Source organism: Procambarus clarkii, chromosome 15, assembly GCF_040958095.1.
Source record: "Procambarus clarkii isolate CNS0578487 chromosome 15, FALCON_Pclarkii_2.0, whole genome shotgun sequence".
In the NCBI taxonomy this organism is placed as follows: domain Eukaryota; kingdom Metazoa; phylum Arthropoda; class Malacostraca; order Decapoda; family Cambaridae; genus Procambarus; species Procambarus clarkii.
Window position 1 is genome coordinate 32287975 of NC_091164.1, and position 26430 is coordinate 32314404.

Below are 26430 nucleotides of genomic sequence, written 5' to 3' on the forward strand. Positions count from 1 at the left end.
CTCCTAATAATAATTCTCTGTGTGTGTGTGTCTGTCTGTCTGGATGTGTCTCTCCAGTTCTCTGTGTCCATCTCTCTGTATGTATGTATGTGTGTGTGTATATATATATATATATATATATATATATATATATATATATATATATATATATATATATATATATATATATATATATATATATATATATATATATATACATACATTATATATATATACATTATATGTTACATAATGTGTATATATATATATAACACACTTCTCGGCCTACTATGCCGGACTGGACTTGTGATCCTGTGGTCCTAGATTCGATCCCAGGCACCGGCGAGAATCAATGGGCAGAGTTTCTTTCACCCTATGTCCCTGTTACCTAGCAGTAAAATAGGTACCTGTGTGTGAGTCAGTTGTTACAGGATGCTTCCTGGGGGGTGGAGGCCTGGTCGAGGACTAGGTCGCAGGGACATTAAAAAAAATGAATTATGAATTATTATTCAATAACTGTTAGAGTGCCACAGGGCAGCATCTTGGGACCTCTCCTATTTCTTATATACATCAATGATCTGCCTATTGTCTCTAACATTTGTTTCAAACTGCAGGTACTGCAGGCAACTACAACAACACTACTGAACCGGATCATTCACGTAGTAACAAAGGAAAAAATCTACAGAAAGGTAATATGAAAAAAAACATGCAGCATTTTTTTTTTATTTCTATGATACTATACTTTGCTCAGTTGTTAATTTTATATGAAGTTCTCACAAATTCGATAATAATAGGTGTTTTTACATTGAACTTTATTACCATCCTTATCTCTAATTTTAAAAAATGTGATATGAGCCGCCAAATTCTATTATTTGTGGCTACGCCTGTGGTGTCCCATCCCAGCACTGTCATATAATGCTTTGAAACTACTGATGGTCTTGGCCTCCACCACCCTCTCACCTAACTTGTTTCAACCGTGTCTACCACGCTACTTGCGAAAGTAAATTTTCTAATATTTCTGTGGCATCTTTGTTTGGTTACCTTTTACAATATCTTCTTTTTATTCTACCATCTAGTTTTGGCATTTTAAGCCTCTAACCTATAGTGTCCTTTATTGAAATAGAGTTTAACAACCATTTCAATGTCCCAATTTTCTTTTAGATTATATCTTAACATATAATTAATGTCCAACAGGACATGATTACTCTTTCCAAAGGGAGGATGGTATTGAATATCAAATATCTCTTCTCCTTTTTTTGTGAATATTTGATCTAGTACTGATTGAATAATTTATATAATAATCACTAGAAATTATTTAGATAAGAATTTGAATTTATGCATGTCTTTGTTTTGGCATGCCTCTATTTCCACATGTTACATTTCTGCATGTCTCCAATTCTGGAAGTGTTCACTTTTGCATGTGCCTGACAAGGATGTTATATGCACCAGCTTTGATTATTACTCACTCCTGTAACAACCCCCACACCAGCTTTTCTCAGCAGACAGTTTCCCACAAATTGTATATAATGCATGACTTATTTTTAGAATTTTAATACATATTGCATCTGTCAATACATTATTAAAATTAATATAGGTAATATGGTAGTCTAATGTAGAAATTTGACACTCTTTAACAGAATGTACGAGTATAAGCGTAATGTAATAATTCAATAATTACTATTTGTAGTTTTATGTATTTAAAACTATTTGGTAAATATTTTCTATACAATGCTAATACACTTCCACCCCTGACAGAATCTGTGGTGCAAGCCTTACCTTGTTGAGCGCAAGAAGAAAAGTGTCTTCAAAACCTTGAATATTTGCAATGTAATATTAAGTAAGTAAATTTTATAATTTTTGTATTATATATGTATGTGTATATACTGTATATGGATATATGTGTATATATTTGCATATCAAGTATTGCTGATATGTTGAAGCATGTACTGTATTGGTGAAAACAGATACACGGTTAAGATTGCCAATATACTGTAGTCTAGTCTAATTCAATAATTTTTAGTAATCTTTGAGAACATTTATGGTTGAAGTTGCCGGTGCCAGTGGACCACTTTGTGCTTTAGGCCTGGTGGAGCTTGGTCCACCAGGCTGTTGTTTGGAGTGGCCCGCAGATCCACATACAGTCTGCATATGATATACAGTCTGTTGATCAATTGAACTACAGTAGTTAGTTTTTATCATCCGAATGCACCAATATGTCTTCATTCTTCCCAGATGAAGGAACTAGGTAATGTTCATCATCTGAATGCATCATCTGAAGCTTTTCCACACTCATGATACACGAGAGGTTTATCAGCTGTATCCTGCACCATCCTGTGAGTTTTTATAAGTCGCAAACAACTGAATCCCTTGCCACACTCAGGACATTCATGAGGTTTATCATCTGTATGCACAATCATGTGACTTATTGTACTGGAGCGTTTTCTGAATCTTTGGCCTCCATTCAGCACACTTGAAATGTTTAGCACCCGTTTGTAGCGTCCTATGGGCATTTATTTATTTATTTACTTTATATATATATATATATATATATATATATATATATATATATATATATATATATATATATATATATATATATATATATATATATATATATATATATATATATATATATACCTATAATTGCTTTATATGTCATTCATTTTCCAATATTTGACATATCTCCGTGGTGTAGCAGTCTCCGTGGTGTAGTGGTAAGACACTCGCCTGGCGTTCCGCGAGCGCTATGTCATGGGTTCGTATCCTGGCCGGGGACGATTTACTGGGCGCAATTCCTTAACTGTAGCCTCTGTTTAATGCAACAGTAAAATGTGTACTTGGATGAAAAAACGATTCTTCGCGGCAGGGAATCGTATTCCAGGGACCATAGGATTAAGGACTTGCCCGAAACGCTATGCGTACTAGTGGCTGTACAAGAATGTAACAACTCTTGTATATATCTAAAAAAAAAATATATATATTGTCCAATATATGTCATTCTTAAAAAAGACGAATATCTGGCGAAAATGAACATCATACTCTCTGACCAAACTAAGTTCCAAAGGGTAACGAAGGACACTACAGCCGAATTGAAAGCAAAGGTCAACAAACTGATCGAAACTGTGAACGCCAAGAAATCCGGACTCCACCTGCCAAAGATCATTGGAGAATATAAACCTGGATATGCGTATGGAAATGTCAAGACACACAAGCCTGGAAACCCACTTCGGCCAATCATTAGCCAGATACCCACACCCACGTACAGACTGGCGAAGCGACTCAACGGCCTGCTGACTCCTTATGTTCCTTGCGCCTTCAGCCTGAAGTCTCCAAAGGAATTTGTTGACTTACTGCGGGGCACACGGGCCACAGGGATAAGAGCCTCGTTGGACGTAGAATCGCTGTTTACCAACGTACCTGTGTACGAGACAATCGGGATGATAGCCGACAGAGTGTATCGTGATCCAGCCTCCTCCTCCTTCATACTCCTCTTGACATACCAGAAAATATTCTGAGGAAACTACTCCAAGCTTGTACTAAAGAGGCACCCTTCTTGAGCTCGGATGGGCACATGTATAAGCAAGTAGATGGGGTCGCCATGGGTTCTCCCTTAGGTGTCCCGTTTGCAAACTTCTACATGGGTACCATCGAGCAAAAAGTCTTAGTCGACATGAACTTGAAACCGGCCATATACTGCAGGTATGTTGACGACATTTTTACACAGGTACCTGATGTCAGACATCTGCAGGAGCTGAAGGAGGCATTTGAGCAGTTCCGTGCTGCGTTTCACTTACGAGATGGAAAAGGATGGGAACCTGCCCTTTCAAGATGTAACAGTCATGGAAAAGAGCGGAGGTTTCCACACTGCAGTCTACACTAAGGAAACGAACATAGGAATGTGCCTAAATGCCAACAGCGACTGCCCAGACAGGTACAAGAGGAGTGTTGTTAACGCATATGTCGACCGTGCTCTCAGCCACAGCTCAGAATGGAAGCAAGTCGACGAAGAACTCTGTAGGGTAAGGCAGGTCCTAGTCAACAACGGCTTCTCCAATGGTTTCGTTGAAGACATCATAAGAAGGAAAGTGAAACACCATGCAACCTCTGAAAAGACAACTAACACAACACCTATACCCCCTATTAGACTATTTTACAGGAACTTCTTTTCCACAGCTCATGAAACGGAGGAAAGGGTCCTGAAAGATATTGTTAATAGAAACGTTATCCCTACAGACAAAAATCAGAGGATACAACTGACAATTTACTATAAAACCAGAAAAACGGTCAGCCTACTCATGAGATACTCTCCAGACACAAAGCAGAACGCTTTAAAAGAGAACAACGTCGTCTATGCCTTCAAATGCCCTCTTGGGGACTGTAAGCTCCAAAAAACCCAGTATATAGGCAAGACAACAACATCTCTTTCTAGGCGTTTAACGATGCATAAGCAACAGGGCTCCATTAAGGAACATATAATCTCTTCCCACAACCAAACCATCGCCAGAGAAATCCTAGTAAACAACACAGAAATCATCGATAGATACAGCGATAGCAGACGGCTTGACGTTTGCGAGGCACTGCACATTAAGAAGTCAACACCAGTAATCAACAGCCAATTAATGCACAACTATATTCTACCCACCTCAAGACTCCGCTCCAATATAGAAGCATCAAGAAATATGGACCAATAGGCTTTCTACAATCACTTCTATTCAATACCCATTGTTTCGTGTTCTGTCTTGTGTTGATGAAATTAATACCCTATTAAATACCACCTCACCCCATCCACCTCACTCAAATGTAGATATAAACAAATCGGAGATATGTAAGTTCTATTCAGTTGTGTATGTGTAAAGTCTTTGAAAATGTAATAAGTTTTACGAAACGCGCTCAAGTGTCGCGTCAGACTAGAAATAAAAATGAATTTTGGAGAATTGATTTTTGAATTACCTCCAACAGTGAAAAGAAATGTACGAAAGATTGAGATAGAAAGAAAGAAAGAAAGATATATATATATATATATATATATATATATATATATATATATATATATATATATATATATATATATATATATATATATATATATATATATATATATATATATATATATATTATATTTTGGTAGCAGTCTTTCCTGTAGATATATATTATTAAATATGACCGAAAAAGTAAGATTAATAATTCTAACACGAATTTTCTCAATCTTTCGTACATTTCTTTTCACTGTTGGTGGTAATTCAAAAATCAATTCTCCGAAATTCATTTTTATTTTTAGTCTGACGCGACACTTGAGCGCGTTTCGTAAAACTTATTACATTTTCAAAGACTTTAGTTAACACATACACAACTGAATAGAACTTACACATCTCCGATTTTGTTTATATCTACATTTGAGTGAGGTGGATGGGGTGAGGTGGTATTTAATAAGGTATTAATTTCATCAACACAAGCCAGAACATGAAACAATGGGTATTGAATAGAAGTGATTGTAGAAAGCCTATTGGTCCATATTTCTTGATGCTTCTATATTGGAGCGGAGTCTTACTTTTTTGTTTTACTTTTTTATTCTACCCATCTCAAGACTCCGCTCCAATATAGAAGCATCAAGAAATATGGACCAATAGGCTTTCTACAATCACTTCTATTCAATACCCATTGTTTCATGTTCTGGCTTGTGTTGATGAAATTAATACCTTATTAAATACCACCTCATCCCATCCACCTCACTCAAATGTAGATATAAACAAAATCGGAGATGTGTAAGTTCTATTCAGTTGTGTATGTGTTAACTAAAGTCTTTGAAAATGTAATAAGTTTTACGAAACGCGCTCAAGTGTCGTGTCAGACTAGAAATAAAAATGAATTTTGGAGAATTGATTTTTGAATTACCACCAACAGTGAAAAGAAATGTACGAAAAATTGAGAAAATTCATGTTAGAATTATTAATTTTATTTTTTCGGTCGTATTTAATAATATATATATATATATATATATATATATATATATATATATATATATATATATATATATATATATATATATATATATATATATATATATACACACACAAGATGGTACATTAGGTTCATGAGAGTACATAGCATTAATATTTTTAAATTCTTGTAAAGCAATTAACACCCATAGGGCTTTGGGCAGGTCCTTAACCCTTAAGTTGCACAACACAACATATGATGGGTTGAGTGACTTGCTATAAATTGTGTATCCCATCATATGATGTATTGGAGTACTACGCAAGATTTAAACGGCCTGCGGATACACGGGGTTCACCTCACCTTCATCAGGGCTCTTGTAAACAGACGCCATTTTTTTTTTAAATCGTGGGCCAAATTCCCGGGTGTGAGGGCCTCAGTATTGAGTGAGCCAGCAAGCCTGACGCATGCAGCATGAGCTCACAGCACTGCTGTTCAGCTTGTGACCACAGCATCGCCTAAAAGTGCCATAATATACATGTTCATGCTATTATTTAGCTTTGATATTATTACAGAAGACCCCAGATTGTAAAAATTACCAGGATTCTGATAATAGCAGGATTGTTGTGATAATTAGCGCTATAGTGGGAGGAGTAATCTTGGTGGGGAGGGAGGTAGCATTGTCTGCTGATTGTGTGACCACGATTTACTGTCTGGACTCACTAGACTCACGATTTTTTTATTATTTTTCCCATGAACAGAGAACACAAATTAACAGATTAAGAAGAAAAAATAAATTTTTATATTTTTTTGGTATGCACCTGTGGGTGACAAATGCTAATTAGCCCTGAGCAACACAAGGGTTAATCAACAGATAAATTTAAGTTGGCCCGGTTGGTCCGTGAGCCCAGTTGGTCCGGCATTTAATTTAGAAAACAATCTAGTTTTTTCTTAAAGATGTCCATGATTGTTCCGGTAATATTTCTTATACTCGCTGGGAGGATGTTGAACAACTCTGGACATCTGATGTTTATAGTATAAAATCTGCAATTTTGATCATTAAAGTGATGATTGTCATAGATACTTGATAAGAGGTTTAGTTTGGATCTAAACTAGGTTGCCTGTATAATGTTTGATTTCTTTATTTTGACTGCACCTTAGTATTTGGAAATTATCACTGTTAAACATACATCATGTTATTTTCTTCTGCCCAGTTAAAAACTTTATTAACATCTGCTTCCAGTTTTTCAATTTCTTCAGCAGAGGTAATTTTCATGGTTTGTCATAGAGGTCAAGTAACTGTGAGAGTCATGATCTTCCCGCTCTAAAATCTATCATGTACTATCAGCTATTGGGTTTGCCAAAATTATCAGGGTAGGTTAGGTTTGGTCATATTTCTACATTAGTTTTAACTCAAATTCTTCCTTTGCAAAGTCACTTTATTATTAATCCATTTTTCTGGGAGAGCTTTCTTTGGGGACACACTGGGCTGCTCTTCTGGAACTTTTAAAACTTTTTGACCTATGTATTTAAAAGCAATTTTAAAGTTAGAAAGTGTAGCATAGGCCCCTCGCACAATGTTCTTAATATGATCCTCAGGTTATAGTTTTCTATCTAAAACCACCCCTAGATATCTTTCTTGATCAGAATTCTTTATAGATTTCTGTGGCTCGATCATAGAAACTGAGTAAATTCTGACTGAGTCTGATATATCAATCAGTACGTCTGCATCTGAAATTGAGCAATACCGGATTTATTATTTGGTTTTATAAATTTTATACTTATAATCTTACCTTATTTCAGAGACCACGAGTAATCTGGGCTTCGAACTCAACAGAAAAGCCTTCCGTAGACCTGCTTCTTTGCTACATAATAGACAAAATTTAGTAAGTATTGATTTATTATGTGTTTGTTTATTTATTTATTTTTTCTTTATATACAAGAAGATACATTGGGGGAGAGTACAGTGACTTGAAGTTATACATTTTTGTAAAGCAACTAGCACTCATAGCGTTTCGGGCAGATCTAAGTATAGACCAAGGAACTTACCATCTTTTTTATTTCTGATGTTAACATTGTCTAACTGTAGATGAATTGCATTTGTTGATTTGCTCCCAAGTAAGATGTTGTAGGTCCTTTCTATGTTTAGTGTGAGTTTGTTGGTTGACATTAATAAGTGGATTATTTTTTAATTTATTGTTTACATCATTATTTAATATGAGTGGGTTGGAGTCTGAGTAGATGAGGTTAGTATCATCATTATCTCATATCTCAGTGATTTTGTCGTAATGGTCAAGTAGCTGTACTGTACAAGTAGAGGACATGAGAGATAGCTGTAAGAGATATTTCTATCTTCCTGCTCAAAATCCATGTTGGCCTGGATTGTGGAGGTCATTGGTCTCTATAAAACTAGTAACCTGACTCCTGATCACTCTCAAACAGTTTTATTATGTGGGATGTTAGTGCAACTGGTCTATAATTCTTTGCCAATGCTTTGCTACCTCCCTTGTGTAGAGGAGCTATGTCTGCTGCTTTAAGAGCCTCTGGTATCTCCCCCGTGTCCAAGCACTTCCTCCACACTATACTGAGTGCCTGTGCTACTGGCACTTTGCATTTATTTATAAATATTGAATTCCATGAGTCTGGACCCGGGGCTGAATGCATGGGCACATTGTCAATTTCTCTTTCAAAATCTGTCACACTCGTGTTGATATCAGTTATATTTAGAGGGGTTTGGATATCACCCATTAAGAAGTTGTCCGGATCCTCCACTTTCATGCTTTGTATCGGAGTGCTAAACATGTCCTCATACTGCTTTTTTAGGATTTCACTAATTTCTTTGTCATCCTCAGTATATGAACCTTCACTAGTACGAATAGGTCCAATACAATCCAGTGGTTTTTGCTTTTCCCTGTGTAGGATTTTTATTACCTAGAACATTTTCCCAGTGAATGTTTGTAAGTTCCCTGTTTATTTTCTCCCAGTCAATCCTTTTATTATTAAAATTGAATTTATTGAATAGCCCTTCTCGCTTGTTGTTTCTCTTGGGCCTACTACCGTTATTGATGTTAGTTTGCACTTCAATGAGCTTGTGGTCCAAGTACGTAGTGTCTGAGACAGTAATGTCTCTGATTAGCTCATCATTGTTCGTGAATATGAGGTCGAGCATGTTCTCGTTCCTAGTCCGTTTTGTTATCTGCTGACTGAGCGAGAATTTGTCACAGAATCTCAGTAGTTCTCTGACCTGTGATTGGTTATTTCCATTTCCATTTTGGGTGTGTTGTTTTGGTAGTGATTCGTCCAGTTCTGGTAATAGTGCGGTTGTTGTGTGGTGTAGTACTTGTGTGCTTGTTAATGACTTGCATTCCAGTCTTGTGGGTATCTCCTTTCCCTTACGGGCCAACTGCTTTGTTCTTACCTAGCATTTTGCTTTGTTTGGGTATGAATGTTTGTGTGCCTTCATTGTATATTTTGCAAAACTTGCCATATATCTCATTATTTACTCCTCTGCCTAGCAACAAGTCTGTCTAATTATACTCATTTAAAACACTTTAGTGCGCGCGGCACTCACTGAAAAAAAAGCGGGTTGTGCGCGCGGCGTTCTGGGCGCTCAAGCGTAAACACAAAAAAGTTTATAATCTTTTCACGCTCCTAACATCAATTCTCGAGCTACGTTTTTTATTTTGGTATCAATGCGTTGGCAATAAAATTCTCTACAATATCATATGCATAAAATGTCACCCAAGCGTTTGCTATCCCACCACGAAGTAAATAAACACGAAGATGACTCGCCGTGACACCCAAACAGGAAGTAAATGTTCATACTCTTTCGTTTGTTGCCAGCCTCACAGTCATCCTACAGCGCTTATTTTGATATCACTGAACTCGCAATAAAATTCACCACCCAGACATATGCCTATCATTGTCTAATTATGTTCTGCACGAGTGTGGGAACTGGGCGAAGCGTTAGCCGTGATTTCAGCAGCAACGACACTGTTGTGATGCAGCGCTCTGAAAGTTTATACTTATTTCACTATTCTGACATTATTTCTCGAGCTACGTATTTCATTTTTATAGCAATGTGTTCGCAATAGAAAGTTCTAAAAGAACATGGGTAGAATTGGCCAACAGAGCGTCAAATAAATTAGCGGCGAATAAAATCTTACGCGTGTTTGTACCCGTGAGAGTAAAAAGTTTTTACTTTGCTCATGTTTTTTCAAGTTTATACTTAATTCACACCATTTTTTTTGTTTGTATAGTGTTCGGAATAAAATTCTCTACACAGACATATGCATATAAATGTAGAATCATGATCGCGGCCAACACAAGAGTGTGTGGAGTGGGCGTACCCTCTTTGTGTCACCAACTCAATAGCCTCTCCTCTAAGTTACAATACATTGCCGTTTTCTCAAATAGGCACTGTGCCTATTAGAGAAAACGAAAATTTAATGGCAAACATATTCATACAAACCCCAAGTCGATCTAGTAGTAAATACCCAATATAAAACACGGTCCGTAAATTTACGTCGTGATCCGACAAGCGGTTAAGCAAAACGCCCGTAATTCCAAGTCGAAAATCCAGAAAAGTGATAATTATTAATTAATTAACTGTTTTTCAAAGTTCCCCATAGTGTCCTTTATTGAAATCGAGTTCATGAACCGTTTCAATGTCCTTATTTTCTTCTAGATTATATCTTAAAGTATATTTAAATGTTATTGTTATTAAATGTTATTGTGACATTGCATTGCAATTGAGCTATGTTGTTTACCAAACCGTTCATTTCGTGAGTATAAGTATAGATGCCACACTTGTGACAGGTAAAACCATGCCTTTTTGAAAAACAGCACCGTCTGTTGCATGTAAGAGCAACCCACACTATATTATGTTGCGATATTATTTCAATATTTCCGATTGCATTGATAATTTGAATTTTCATAGATTTCAATTTATTTTCATTTCGATTTAATAATTTTGTGTGACATTGCATTGAAATTGAGCTGTGTTGTTTACCATACTGTTCATTTCATGAGTATAGTTTATTTTTTTATTTTTTTCATTTCATTTTTTTAGCTGTTCTTATTTTTCAGTGATGGGAATATCAGATCATTTGATGTTCCCAATTTTCTGATGGAAGCATCAGACCATTATGGAATGCATCGGATGAGGTAGTTTGGAATGGTGGGGAGGACGAGAGGGGGGGATGGTGGGGAAGACGAGGGGACAGAGGAGAGGGTAATGGTGGGGAGGACGAGGGGACTGGGAAGTTGGGGATGGTGGGGACAGGGGAATGGAGAATGCTGGGGAGGACAAAGGGACAGGTGAATGGGAGATGGTGGGGGAGGAACCCAGCAAACACAGAACGTTTGTGGACGTTTTTAAATGGTGCCACAAAAGTAATACTGTAACTTTTGACATAAATACGTATATCTGACATTCTTAAAACCAAAGGATATAACTAAAAACATATATTCTTGAGACACAGTTTTTTAAGATTTATGTAAAAATTTAAAAATAATAGTGAATGCTATGGTATTATAATGTTTTCATGCTTTATATTTAAGAATAAATAATTTTCAGTCAACAGTTAGTTTTTTTTGTTTACTTTCTGTAAAGCTATCCAATTTACGTTCTTATAACATAAATATAACATTTATATGATGTCAGTATAACGTTATTTACACGACATCATTATGTTATTATGATGTTATATTAACGTATAATTCCTGTATGAAAACCAGAATATATATTGAACTTTATGTTTTAAACCTTTTAAAGTTATCATAAAACTTGGAATAAGACGGTAAGCATGCTTTACTCTTGAAAATATACAAACAAATCAACAAAAACATTTTAACATAAAAAACATACACATAACATAAATTAATTGCATGCATGGGAGTTAACTGGAACTCTGTAATATTGCATACATGAACCTTAAGGTACAAACCCAGTGTATTTACTCATGCAGTTCTTTCCTAAATCTAAATTTTTCCAATTTTTACACTTTGTTTCGAGTTCTGTCTTGTGTTGCTACTTTTAATACCCCATTAATGTCCCCTTTGTTATGTCCATTCATCCCATTGTGCACCTCTACCATATGTCACTCCTAATTCTTTGCTTTTCTAGAGAATGTAATATAAGCTTTGACAATCTTTCTTCATATGACAGGGTAACAGGTAGAACAAAGATTACCATTTATATATGGATAACTATTATAAGTCGGTTTGAATGAGTGAATTGCTGCTTGAAGATAGGTATATACACGTGTGGTACTATCAGATTGCATCGTGGTGAGCCTAAAACCCTTCAGATCCAAGCAAAGGGTAAAATGCCAGCAGATACAATTGCGAACACATTGATACCAAACTGAAAGACATATGACGAGAATTGAGGTAACCAAAGTGAAAAGAGTGTTCACATTACATTGCACTAGAGTGCTCCCGGGTTACTTTCTCTCACTTTCTCTGTTTTGTGCGGATGGTACACCTTGCTTTTGGAGTTTATATGCATTTAAACCTGTAGATAATTCTATTGCTAACACATTGATACCAAAATGAAAGACCTAGGATGACAATTGGGGTGACCAAAATGAAAAGAGTGTATACATTTTATCGCTCTTGTGCGCTCCCTGGTAACACACTCTCGCTTACTCTGTTTGTTGCGGATGGTAAGCCGGGCTTTTGGAGTTTATATGCCTTTAGTCCTGTAGAGAATTCTATTGCGAACACATTGATGCCAAATTGAAAAACCTAGGATGAGAATTGAGGTAACAAAGTTGAAAAGGGTATACACTTTTCAGTATTATCACGCTCTCTAATGTAATGAGAGTTGCCTGAGGGTGGCTCAGCTTTCTTTTTCTGGTACCCTTGGCCTACATTCATCTTGTCGGCGGGTGGAGCGCGCTGCTCTCTTTGACATTATATGCACATAGTTCTGTTGGGAATTCTATTGCGAACGCATTGATACCAAAATGAAAGACATAGGACGAGAATTAAGGTGACAAAGTTGAAAAGAGTATACACTTTTCAGTATTTCCGCACACTACCAGGGAATGTCCAAAAAAAAATGGAGAGAGTGGAGGGGTAACTTGCCCAAAACGCGAAAGTGTTTGGGGAGATTAACTTTCGTTCAATACTATTATGCAAAAGGAGCCACACATCTATGGTTCATCCAATAAAATCAGCAGACTTCTAGATGTTACTACTGCTCGGCTTAGACTCGGTTACAAGTATTTCTGGGAATTCTCATTATCTGCCGATGTAGACCTGACCAAATGTTAACTGTCAACAAAATTATTTGCACACCCTCCGTCACTATGTGATAGTGAATTCAGAGACAATTCTATAACCAATGTACCAACGATGTGTCAATATTTCATTCAAAATGATCTGGTACCAGAAATTTTAGCCAAATATCCCCAGTTTGCTAACTGTAAGTAGTAACTAAGTGATTGTAACCTATCCACCGCTGCCCACTGGATGGGGAGCGGTGTGCAGGACAAACATATCAATTGTGATACTAGCTCTCCACATATGTCAGTTGCTTAATTTAGAAACTGTACTTGTGATCGATCTCGAACCCATTGTTGATGTGACGACTTATACTGAATTTTGTAACTAGCTCATCAAGATTGTAACTTGCTTAGCTAAATGAATTGTGGGGTTCAGTCCCTGAGCCCATTATGTGCCTCTGCAACCCTTTCCACTACCGCCCACAAGATGGGTATGGGGTGCATAATAAATGAACTAAACTAACTTTAAGGCATCCTGAAAGAAAGCTTGGAGGGCTTGAAAAATTGCAGAACGAAGCCTTGAGGATAATCCTTGGGTGCCCTCGTACCACAAAGATACTTAATATGAGAAAGGAACTTAATATTCCGAGCGTTGTTTATCGTGTTACTGAAAATAACTGTCAAATTGGTATAAAAATGCTTAGGCTAGCTCATCCTAACCGTTGCACAGAAGCCCTCCAGAATTTCTTTATTGAATGTAAACATTGTTTCAAATAGATAAATAAAATTGGAACTGAACTCAGAAAGTATCAGATTTATAATTTGTACCAAGAGAGACAACAATAGCACTTTCCTGCACTGTAGGAAATTACACCCTTTTCAATTTTAATCCCTCCCTTTCCATCAAAGGAGCAAATTAGAGATCAGTCCCAGCTTTGTTTTGAGGCAAAGCTCAACGTCTTAAGCCATATTGATTCTCTGTCCACAGAGCATTCTCTCTCTCAAATCATATACACTGAAGGTTTCCTACAGCGCCCAACGGGTGCAGCTGGAAGTGCAGTTGTCCTGGCAATAGGATATGACTTATATTTTGAGTGGGGAGTCCGTATAAACAACTGGGCCTCTACCCTTCAGACTGAACTATTTGCCTTGCTCCTTGCACTGAAATGTGTACAAGTATCCAAACTTGATACATTAATTGTAAGTGACTCTTTATCATCCTTAATTGCTCTCAACTCTTTAAGACATAACTGTAACATGCTTGTGTCTGAAGCTAGACACAAATACAATAACAACTTGAGGAATCTTATCATAAACAATAATCTCAACAAAAATCACATAGTTCTCAGAGGTGATTTCAATATTGACCTAGGGCTACAAAATAACCCTCAAGTAGACTATTTCCTCAACAGCATGAATTCCTGTATGCTCATCCCCGCAATCACCAGGCCCACCCGAGTCACTCAAACATCTGCGACTACCCTGGATCACTGATGAACCAACATAACAGCTCCTCTTACATCAAGTATAATCACTGACAGAACAACTGACCACTATCCTACCTTCCTTGTAGCGAATATGGCCATAACACCACCAAGTAACAAGAAAATTACCTTTAGGTTACAATGTGAAGCGGCAATAGGCAATCTCACAAATGCCCTCCACAATGTAAACTGGGAATCTAAATTTATCAATACACAGGATAATAATTCGTTAACTAGCCTCTTTCCAAAATTTAAAGCCTTTACAATACTTATTGTCCTCTCCTCACCAAGCAAGTAACTGGCAAAAAGGTTAAATAATCCCTGGCTCACTAATGGCATACTTAAAGCAATCGACAAGAAACATGAATATGAAAAAAAAACTTAGGATTGGCCTAGTTGGAAAAGAAGTAGTTAAGAGGTACTCATCAGTGCTTACCAGTATAATAAGAGCAAAGCGTTCCTATTACGAGAATAGATTCAAAGAAGCAAAAGGCAACATAAAAAGCACATGGAGAGCCATCTCTGCCATCCTAGGAGCTAAACAACATTTACATAATAAGATAAAAATCTCCAAGGATGGTTATACACCTGCCACAGATCTTGAAACAGCAACTGAATTTAATAGCTTCTTTTCATCGTTTGGTGCTCACCTTGCCCGAAAAATCCCAGAGACTCAGACATATGTTACCACATATCTTTCACGCAGCTATCCAAACTCTCTTCTCCTCTCTCCGGTCAGCCCTACAGATGTTGTGTCCATCATTCACTCGCTAAAAACCAAAGCTGGGAACATTAGTGAAATACCATCGATGGTACACAGGCGTGCCGCCCATGCCCTTGCACCATCCATAGCACTGCTGTTCAACAAATCCCTAGAGTGTCATACCTTCCCTGATATCCTTAAAAAAGCAAGAGTAACGCCAGTTCATAAAGGAGGTAACACGGCAGACATAAATAATTACAGACCCATATCGAATCTACCTATATTATCAAAAATATATATTTTTTTTTTACAAACAGCTCTACTCCAATCTTGTAAAATTCAATATACTAAGTCCCTGTCAGTTTGGCTTCCGCTCCCAAAAGAGTACCAATGATGCTATTGTTAGTCTGCTTGACTTAATCTTCTCAGCCCTTGACAAAACTGAGTTTCCAATTGAACTCTTCATCGGCCAGAGAAAGGCCTTTGATACTGTTAACCATAACTACCTCTTACTTAAATTCCACCATTATGGAATCCGTGGCCTTGCCCTAAACTATATCCGATCCTATCTTAGTAACAGACACCAATATGAAGCCATCAATGATAAAACCTCTCCCACTTACCGTAAAGGTGCCACAGAGCAGCATCCTAGGACCCTCCTGTTTCTTATATACATCAATGATCTCCCTAATGTCTCTAACATACTTAAACCTATATTGTTGGCTGATGATACTACTCATCTACTCTGACCCCAACCCACTCCTGTTAAATAATGTTGTAAACAATTAATTAAAAAAAGTCTACTTGTGGATGTCAACCAACAAACCTCACACAAAACATAGAAAAGACCTACTTTATCTTATTTGGAAACAAATCAACAAATGCAATTCAGCTTCAGATAGATAATGTAAACATTAGCAATAAAAATGATGGAAAGTTTCTTAGCCTATACTTAGACAAGAGACTCAACTTCCGCACCCATATACAACACATAACTAAAAAGGTTTCTAAAACAGTTGGTATACTGTTTAAGATCAGATATTATGTACCCTACTCTGCTCTCCTCTCACTCTATTATGCACTTATCTATCCCTATCATTCTTATGGTGTTTGTGCTTGGGGTTCAACCTCTGCAAACTACCTCAAGCCCATCATCATCCAGTAAAAATCTGCTATCAGGACAATAACTAATAACAATAACAATAACACCTTCAGACAACACACAGCTCCCTTGTTCAAATCCTTAAACATGCTAAACAAATTCACTCCATACATTCTCCTGTGTAAATTACGTTTATAAAGCCCTTTTTCTAACTGCAAACCCTGTTCTGAAACTCTTCCTGGACAGATGTAATAGAACACATGGCCACGTCCCCACCAGACATAAATATCTCTTTGATATCCCCAGAGTCAAACTTAATCTATGTAAACACTCTATGTAAATAAAGGGACTTAGTCTATGGAACTCACTCCCTTATAATGATTTGAAAAGCTGTCCAACTTCTGCCATATTAAAAAATAAAACCAAAAAGTACCTGTAGTACTTTTTAAGTACGAGGGAGTAATTGCGCAAAGCGTCCCTCACCTGTGACGTCACAGCGTCATCTGACGCCATATCAACACAGCGGCCATTTTGTCGTCAGTTCAGTCATGGCGAGGACTAACCCTTCATGCAAACTGCACCTACTATCAAGAAGAAGAAGATTTTGTGTTCCACCGATAGTATTATCGTAAGTAAGCACTTATATTTTATATTTTATTATATTAATTGATTCTATTTTTCTGTAATAAAGGTCCAAAGGGTTGTTAAGGAACAAGGGTGTAGCGATACCGACGCTCAGTGCGCTCAACTCACACCAAAGTATCACCTGTGTAGCTTCTGTAATTAGTGTTAATTAGTTATGCTATAAGATAATGAAGCGAGTATAAGATTAACTCGCTACAAGGGTACTGTGTTGGGAGGTGAGGGCTGTTACTGGTGTCTGTGGGGATGTGAGGACTTGTACCAACCACTATCACCACCAGTACCTTGTCTTGCATCCTGCTTAGTATTCCTATTGAGATATGAAGTATTATTGCATTCATATAATTATTCATTCACAGTCATTACTATTTTTATGGGCTATGTTCTGTTACCCTAATGCTTTTTACCCCTGGGCATGTCCATTTACTCTCCAACCCTTCACAAGCCACTGCTGCACCCCCTCCATGCCATACTTACTGTGCTTATTCTTACAGGACTGCACTGCATTATGTGGTGCTCACTGCCTGGACACCTTGATACATGCATTATAGGGTTCTGGTAGTTGTTCTACTCACCAAGCCCTTCCAAGGCCAGGCTTGACATGTGAGAGCTTGGTCCAACAGGCTGTTGCTTGGACAGGCCCCTCAGGCCCACATATCCACCACAGCCTTGTTTGTCCGGCACTTCAAAATCAAATGTTTATTTACGTAAGGTACATACATATTTTTAGGTAAGGTACTCTTTATTTGGGTAAATTTATCTTCGTAGTATTTAGTTTTGGCTCGTCTAATTATCTTGGATAGCAATAACGAGTAATTCTTTGAGAATTCTTTGGAGACAATTCCTAACCTATACTTCTCCCAACCTATACTTCTTCTCAAGGTCATCTTCACTTCTTGAAGATGTTCAGGTTTTCTCTTGAAGATGTCGACGGTTGTTCCAGCAATACTGTATTTCTTTTATTGCTGAAAACCTGTTTTCAGCCATAAAAAATAATCCTGAATCCAGAAAAAAATCCCTTTTGTATCATCTGAAAATTTTCAAATATTGCTGATCAAACCTGAGTCTAAATTATTTGTATATATTATGAATTACAGAGGTCCCAGGACAGGGTTTTTAGGCACTCCACTTACATTTTCCCACTCTGACTTAACCCCCATTTATACAAACTCAGTCTTATCTTTTAGCTAATAATTTATTGTACACACCATACTCAGCCTGTGTAGGGTAGTTTATTGTGCATGTGTAGTATATATATTTGTGTAGTATATTTGGTATATTTAATGCCTCTAACCTCTCCTCATAGTTCTTGTCCTTCAGTTCTGGGAGCCACTTAGTAGCATGTCTTTGCACCTTTTCCAGTTTGTTTATGTGCTTCTTAAGATATGGGCACCATACAACCGCTGCATATTCCAACTTTGGTCTAACAAAAGTCGTGAACAATTTCTTGAGTATTTCGCCATCCATGCATTTAAAAGCTCTGAATATTATCCTTTACCTGCAATTGGTTGTTGCTGTATTTATAGAATATGATTTGTTCTACTTTACATTTGTTTGTTCCTTTTTTTCAAAATTTCTTTCTGCCTCTCTCCTCACTGCCGTGTAGTTGTTTCTCTTTGTATTACTGGTATGTTTGGGGGTTTGGCCTCTTCGTATATTGATTCCATTTTTGTGTCTTTTGGTCTCTGTCCGTCTTGAAATTTCAGTTGAACAAATCCTGTTTCCTAGTTCTGCATCTTTGTTTTGGTATAAATGTTTTTGTTCCTTTATCATATATTTCACAAAATTGACATACTGTGCATTAATTCATCTCAATTACTTCCTTTCCTAACAGCAAGCCTTTCCAGTAAAATTCTTTGAATTCTTTTCTGACTTCTGGCCTAATGTTTGTTTTATCCTAGTGTGTATGATGCCTAGCGTGTGTCTGGTGCCTGTTGTGTTAAACCGAAGATAAATGCATAAGTATAGGTCAGTAATTTCTCCAGCTTTGAAAGGGGCTTTCATTATGCAGCAGTATTCCACTCTAGAGAGCACTAGCGTCTTGAAAACTATCATCATCGGTATAGCATCTCTAGTGTGAAAAGTTCTTGTTATCTATCCTGTCATTTTTCTTGCAGTTGTGACGGCTACTTTATTGTGTTCTTTAAATGTAAGGCCTTCTGACATCAGTACACCCAAATCCTTTACGTTGCTTTTCCGTTCAATGTTATGATTTGACTGAGTTTTGTAAGTGGTTTCCGTTTTTATATTTTTTATTTTTTCCGTAGCGCATGAGCTGAAACTTATGTTCGTTAATCACCATGTTATTTTCTGTAGCCCATAGAAAGACCTGATTTACATCTGATTGGAGGTTTGCCGTGTCCTCTATGTTGCCTACTCTCGTGAAGATTCTAGTGTCATCTGCAAAGGATGATCAAGTACTATAGGTTGTGTCCTTGTCTATGTCCGATATGAGGATCAGAAAAAGTATTGGAGCAAGCACAGTACCCTTGGGGACTGAGCTCTTTACGGTTGATGGTCCAAATTTTATTTTGTTGACTACTACACATTGGGTTCTATTAGTCAGGAAGTTGTATATCCATCTGCCTATTTTTCCGGTAATTCCTTTTGAACGCATTTTATGTGCAATAACACAATGGTCACATTTGTCAAAGGCTTTTTTTTGTCAAAGCGTTTTGTTTGTCTTCCATGGCATCTAGTGCCATGTCAGAGTGGTCCAGCAACTGTGATAGGCAAGAGCGCCCTGTTCTGAAACCATGTTGTCTGGGGTTATGGAGATGCTGTGATTCCATGTATTTTGTGATCTTACTTCTTAGCATTCTCTCAAAGATTGTTATGATGTGCGATGTTAGTGCTATCGGTCTGTAGTTTTTTGCCTCTGCCTTATTTCCTCCTTTATGGGGCGGTGCTATCTCTGCTGTTTTTAGTATGTCAGGGATAATGCCAGTATCTTGGCTTTGTCTCCAAAGAATGTGAAGGGCCTGCGATAACGTTTTTTACAGTTCTTGATGAATATAGAGTTCCAAGAGTCAGGGCCTGGTGCAGAGTGCATAGGCATACTGTCTATGGCTTCTTCAAAATCCAGTGGGGATAGGATCACATCTGATTTATGATTTGATGTTGGTATCATATCCATGAAAAATTCATTTGGGTTATCAATCAGATGGATGGAGAGCTACACTCGTGGTGTCCCATTTTCCCAGCACTCTTTGTCATATAATGCTTTGAAACTTTTGACGGTTTTGGCCTCCACCACCTTCTCACCTAACTTGTTCCAACCGTTTACCATTCTGTTTGCAAAAGTGAATTATCTTACATTTCTTCGGCATCTTTGTTTAGTTCGTTTAAATCTATAACCTCTTGTTCTTGAAATTCCAGGTCTCAGGAAATCTTCCCTATCAAGTTTATCAATTCCTGTTACTGTTTTGTACGAAGTGATCATATCTCCTCTTTTCCTTCTGTCTTCTAGTTTTGGAATATTTAATGCCTCTAATGTCTCCTCATAAATCCTGCCCTTCAGTTTTGGTATGAATGTTTGTGTGCCTTCATCGTATATTTTGCAAAATATGGAATACATCTCATTTACTTTACTTTAAGAATATGGTTCGATCAATTAAAAACCCTCGTGTTCAAATTGCAAAGAGACTGAAAGAGATGCAGCATGCTCAATGGATTATATATTAGTGATTATTATTAGGATTATATATTAGTGAATCATATTAGTGATTCAATTATTATGGTCATAAAACAATAAACAAATAGTTTTGGTGTTATTACACTCTATTCACAGGTTATATATAAGTATCTGCATGTTTTGTTCACCATTACAAACCACTAAGTTGGTTTGATTTTTGTTGAGATTGTTATTTATGATAAGATTCCTTACGTTATCTGAGAATGAAGCTATGTTGGTATTGGGAAATCTATAGATGGCACTTATAGTCAAGGAGGATTTAAGGGATTTACTGGAGAACTTGGCAAAGGTATATTCACAATAGTCGTCTCTATTACTAATGAGACTATTGCAGATGAAGGTATCTTTGTAAGATATTGCTATGCCACCTCCTTTTTTTATTAGGCCTGCAGTTGTGAATGGCTTTATTATCAGCCAAGTTGTAGCATACAACATAGCATATATATGTATATGGCATACATATATATATATATATATATATATATATATATATATATATATATATATATATATATATATATATATATATATATATATATATATATATATATATATATATATATATGTCGTACCTAGTAGCCAGAACGTACTTCTCAGCCTACTATGCAAGGCCCGATTTGCCTAATAAGCCAAGTTTTCATGAATTAATTGTTTTTCGACTACCTAACCAACCTAACCTAACCTAACCTAACTTTTTCGGCTACCTAACCAAACCTAACCTATAAAGATAGGTTAGGGTTGGTTAGGTTCGGTCATATAGCTACGTTAATTTTAACTCCAATAAAAAAAAATTGACCTCATACATAATGAAATGGGTAGCTTTATCATTTCATAAGAAAAAAAATAGAAAAAATATAATAATTCAGGAAAACTTGGCTTATTAGGCAAATCGGGCCTTGAATAGTAGGCCAAAAAGTGAGTTCTGGCTACTAGGTACGACATATATATATATATATATATATATATATATATATATATATATATATATATATATATATATATATATATATATATATATATATATATATATATATATATATATATATATATATATATATATATATATATATATATATATATATATATATATATATATATATATATATATATATATATATATATATATATAATATTCAAAATTCGTCAGTGTACTACATTTTTGTTCTTGCTTTTAGGTGATGCTTTTAACTAGTGTACGTGGGTCTGATTGTGCAACCACAGTTCGAAGAATAATGAAGATATGAACACACGGTCTGTGGTCACTATACAGTCTGGAAGGGCAAAAGAAGAAATTGGCATTTCTACAAAAACAAGAACTATATAATGTTATTTTAAGTAAGTAACCAAAAAATTTAATAATTTTTTTAAAGTTTAAAATTCACTTAAAAATTTAAATTTTAAGTTAAAAAATTTTAACCAAAAAACTTAATATTTTTCATATTTGGAACCATTCCATAATATTTTCCCAAGCATAAATGATTATATTTCTATCACTTGCTCTTAAGATTGTTTCATTTAATAGAGGTTGGGCATAATTGTTCTCTGCTGCTAATAGAACTGACTGACTTAGCTATAGGAAAATGTAAACTTAATTGGTTTATCCATTACAGTATTTTGCAGTTTATTTCATGATCCTGTGCTTAATACTTGCATAAATAGTAGACTACAAAATGCATTTTTATATCATTAGTATTGAATAATAATAATGCAAATAATTGACTTATAAATGATGTACAATTAATTGGTAGGTGATATTATATTATTAATATTTTTTCATTCTTGCAAAGCCTTAACAAAGCCATTAACATGTTAATATTAACTTGATCACCTTCCACTTATTTTCTCATGTGCTACCTACATATACAAAACCTTATTCCTAAATGCATATTTTGTTCTGAAACTTGTCCTTTATATGTTGTGTATCACCATCTCTGGAGAGTTTCATCTGATTGATGTATAAATTACTTTTAATTTTACAGAATATTATTGTTATACTGAATTTATTATTATATAAATAACTTAATTTTACAGAATCATCTATCAACGCACATCCACAAGTTGAGGAGGAGGATGCGACCTTCCAGATTTCTGAAGTACTGAAACATGCACCAAACAGGCCTGGTGGATCTAGATACAAGGTAAAATAATTTAAATTTTTTTTTTTTTTTTTTTTTTTACTAATTGTCCGATATATATATATATATATATATATATATATATATATATATATATATATATATATATATATATATATATATATATATATATATGTCGTACCTAATAGCCAGAACGCACTTCTCAGCCTACTATTCAAGGCCCGATTTGCCTAATAAGCCAAGTTTTCATGAATTAATGTTTTTTCGTCTACCTAACCTACCTAACCTAACCTAACCTAGCTTTCTTTGGCTACCTAACCTAACCTTACCTATAAATATAGGTTAGGTTAGGTTAGGTAGGGTTGGTTAGGTTCGGTCATATATCTACGTTAATTTTAACTCCAATAAAAAAAAATTGACCTCATACATAGAGAAAAGGGTTGCTTTATCATTTCATAAGAAAAAAATTATAGTAAATATATTAATTCAGGAAAACTTGGCTTATTAGGCAAATCGGGCCTTGAATAGTAGGCTGAGAAGTGAGTTCTGGCTACTAGGTACGACATATATATATATATATATATATATATATGTCGTACCTAGTAGCCAGAACTCACTTCTCAGCTTACTATTCAAGGCCCAATTTGCCTAATAAGCCAAGTTTTCCTGAATTAATATATTTACTATAATTTTTTTCTTATGAAATGATAAAGCAACCCTTTTCTCTATGTATGAGGTCAATTTTTTTTTATTGTAGTTAAAATTAACGTAGATATATGACCGAACCTAACCAACCCTACCTAACCTAACCTAACCTATATTTTTAGGTAAGGTTAGGTTAGGTAGCCAAAAAAAGCTAGGTTAGGTTAGGTTAGGTAGGTTAGGTAGACGAAAAAACATTTATTCATGAAAACTTGGCTTATTAGGCAAATCGGGCCTTGAATAGTAGGCTGAGAAGTGCGTTCTGGCTATTAGGTACGACATATATATATATATATATATATATATATATATATATATATATATATATATAAATAAATAAATAAATAAATAAATATATATATAAATATATATATAATGTGTCGTACCTAGTAGCCAGAACGCACATCTCAGCCTACTATGCAAGGCCCGATTTGCCTAATAAGCCAAGTTTTCATGAATTAATGTTTTTTCGACTACCTAACCTAACATTTTCAGCTACCTAACCTAACCTATAAAGATAGGTTAGGTTCGGTCCTATATCTATATTAATTTTAACTCCAATAAAAAAAGAATTGACCTCATACATAATGAAATGGATAGCTTTATCATTTCATAAGAAAAAAATAGAAAATATATTAATTCATGAAAACTTGGCTTATTAGGCAAATCGGGCCTTGCATAGTAGGCTGAAAAGTGCGTTCTGGCTACTAGGTACGACATATATATATATATATATATATATATATATATATGTCGTACCTAGTAGCCAGAACTCACTTCTGAGCCTACTATGCAAGGCCCGATTTGCCTAATAAGCCAAGTTTTCATGAATTAATTGCTTTTCGACTACCTAACCTACCTAACCTAACCTAACCTAACTTTTTCGGCTACCTAACCTAACCTAACCTATAGAGATAGGTTAGGTTAGGTTAGGTAGGGTTGGTTAGGTTCTGTCATATATCTACGTTAATTTTAACTCCAATAAAAAAAAATTGACCTTTTACATAATGAAATGGGTTGCTTTATCATTTCATAAGAAAAAAATTAGAGAAAAAATATTAATTCATGAAAACTTGGCTTATTAGGCAAATCGGGCCTTGCATTGTAGGCTGAAAAGTGAGTTCTGGCTACTAGGTACGACATATATATATATATATATATATATATATATATATATATATATGTCGTACCTAGTAGCCAGAACGCACTTCTCGGCCTACTATGCAAGGCCCGATTTGCCTAATAAGCCAAGTTTTCCTTTATTAATATATTTTCTCTAATTTTTTTCTTATGAAATGATAAAACTACCCATTTCATTACGTATGAGATCAATTTTTTTTTATTGGAGTTAAAATTAATGTAGATATACGACCGAACCTAACCAACCCTACCTAACCTAACCTAACCTATCCTTATAGGTTAGGTTAGGTTAGGTACATGAAAAAGTTAGGTTAGGTTAGGTTAGGTAGGTTAGGTAGTCGAAAAACAATAAATTCATGAAAACTTGGCTTATTAGGCAAATTGGGCCTTGCATAGTAGGCTGAGAAGTGCGTTCTGGCTACTAGGTACGACATATATATATATATATATATATATATATATATATATATATATATATATATATATATATATATATATATATATATATATATATATATATATATATATATATATATATATATATATATATATATATATATATATATATATATATGGGTGTGTGTAATTACCTAAGTGTAGTTACAGGATGAGACCGTCTTCCCAGCACTCTTTGTCATATAACGCTTTGAAACTACTGACAGTCTTGGCCTCCACCACCTTCTCACCTAACTTGTTCCAACCGTCTACCACTATTTGCGAAAGTGAATTTTCTTATATTTCTTTAGCATCTGTGTTAAGCTAGTTTCAATCTATGACCTCCTGTTCTTGAAGTTCCAGGTCTCAGGAAATCTTCCCTGTCGATTTTATCAATTCCTGTTACTATTTTGTATGTAGTGATCATATCACCTCTTTCTTCTGTCTTATAGTTTTGGCATATTTAATGCCTCTAACCTTTCCTCGTAGCTCTTGCCCTTCAGTTCTGGGAGCCACTTAGTAGCATGTCTTTGCACCTTTTCCAGTTTGTTGATGTGCTTCTTAAGATATGGGCCAACTTCTGTTGTTGGGCACCACACAACAGCTGCATATTCTAGCTTTGGCGTAACAAAAGTCATGAACAATTTCTTTAGTATATCACCATCCATGTATTTAAACGCAATTCTAAAGTTAGAAAGCGTAGCATAGGCTCCTCGCACAATATTCTTTATGTGGTCCTCAGGTGATAGTTTTCTATCTAGAACCACCCCTAGATCTCTTTCTTTATCAGAATTCTTTAAAGATTTCTCACATAATGTATAGGTTGTGTGGGGTCTATGTTCTCCTGTTCCACATTCCATAACATGGCATTTATTAACATTAAATTCCATTTGCCAAGTGGTGCTCCATATACTTATTTTATCCAGGTTTTCTTGAAGGGCATGACAATCATCTAAATTTCTTATCCTTCCCATTATCTTAGCATCATCAGCAAACATGTTCATGTAATTCTGTATACCAACTGGTAGATTATTTATGTAGACAATAAACATCACTGGTGCAAGAACTGAACCCTGTGGTACTCCACTTGACATTTCTCCAGTCCGATACATTGCCTCTGATTACTGCCCTCATTTTTCTATCAGTCAGAAAATTTTTCATCCATATTAGAAGCTTACCTGTCACCCCTCCAATATTTTCCAGTTTCCAGAACAACCTCTCTATGTGGAACTGTCGAATGCCTTTTTTAGGTCCAGATAGATGCAGTCAACCCAACCATTTCTTTCC

The 26430-nt window shown here is 35.7% G+C and overlaps 1 long non-coding RNA gene across 1 annotated transcript; it reads left to right on the plus strand.

Moving 5' to 3' along the window:
- The first annotated feature begins 16967 nt into the window (after window positions 1–16967).
- Window positions 16968–22891, plus strand: LOC138365114 (uncharacterized). Its single transcript, XR_011228656.1, has 3 exons — window positions 16968–17062; window positions 17571–17806; window positions 22802–22891. It is a non-coding gene; the product is annotated as an uncharacterized lncRNA (long non-coding RNA).
- The last annotated feature ends 3539 nt before the right edge of the window (window positions 22892–26430 follow it).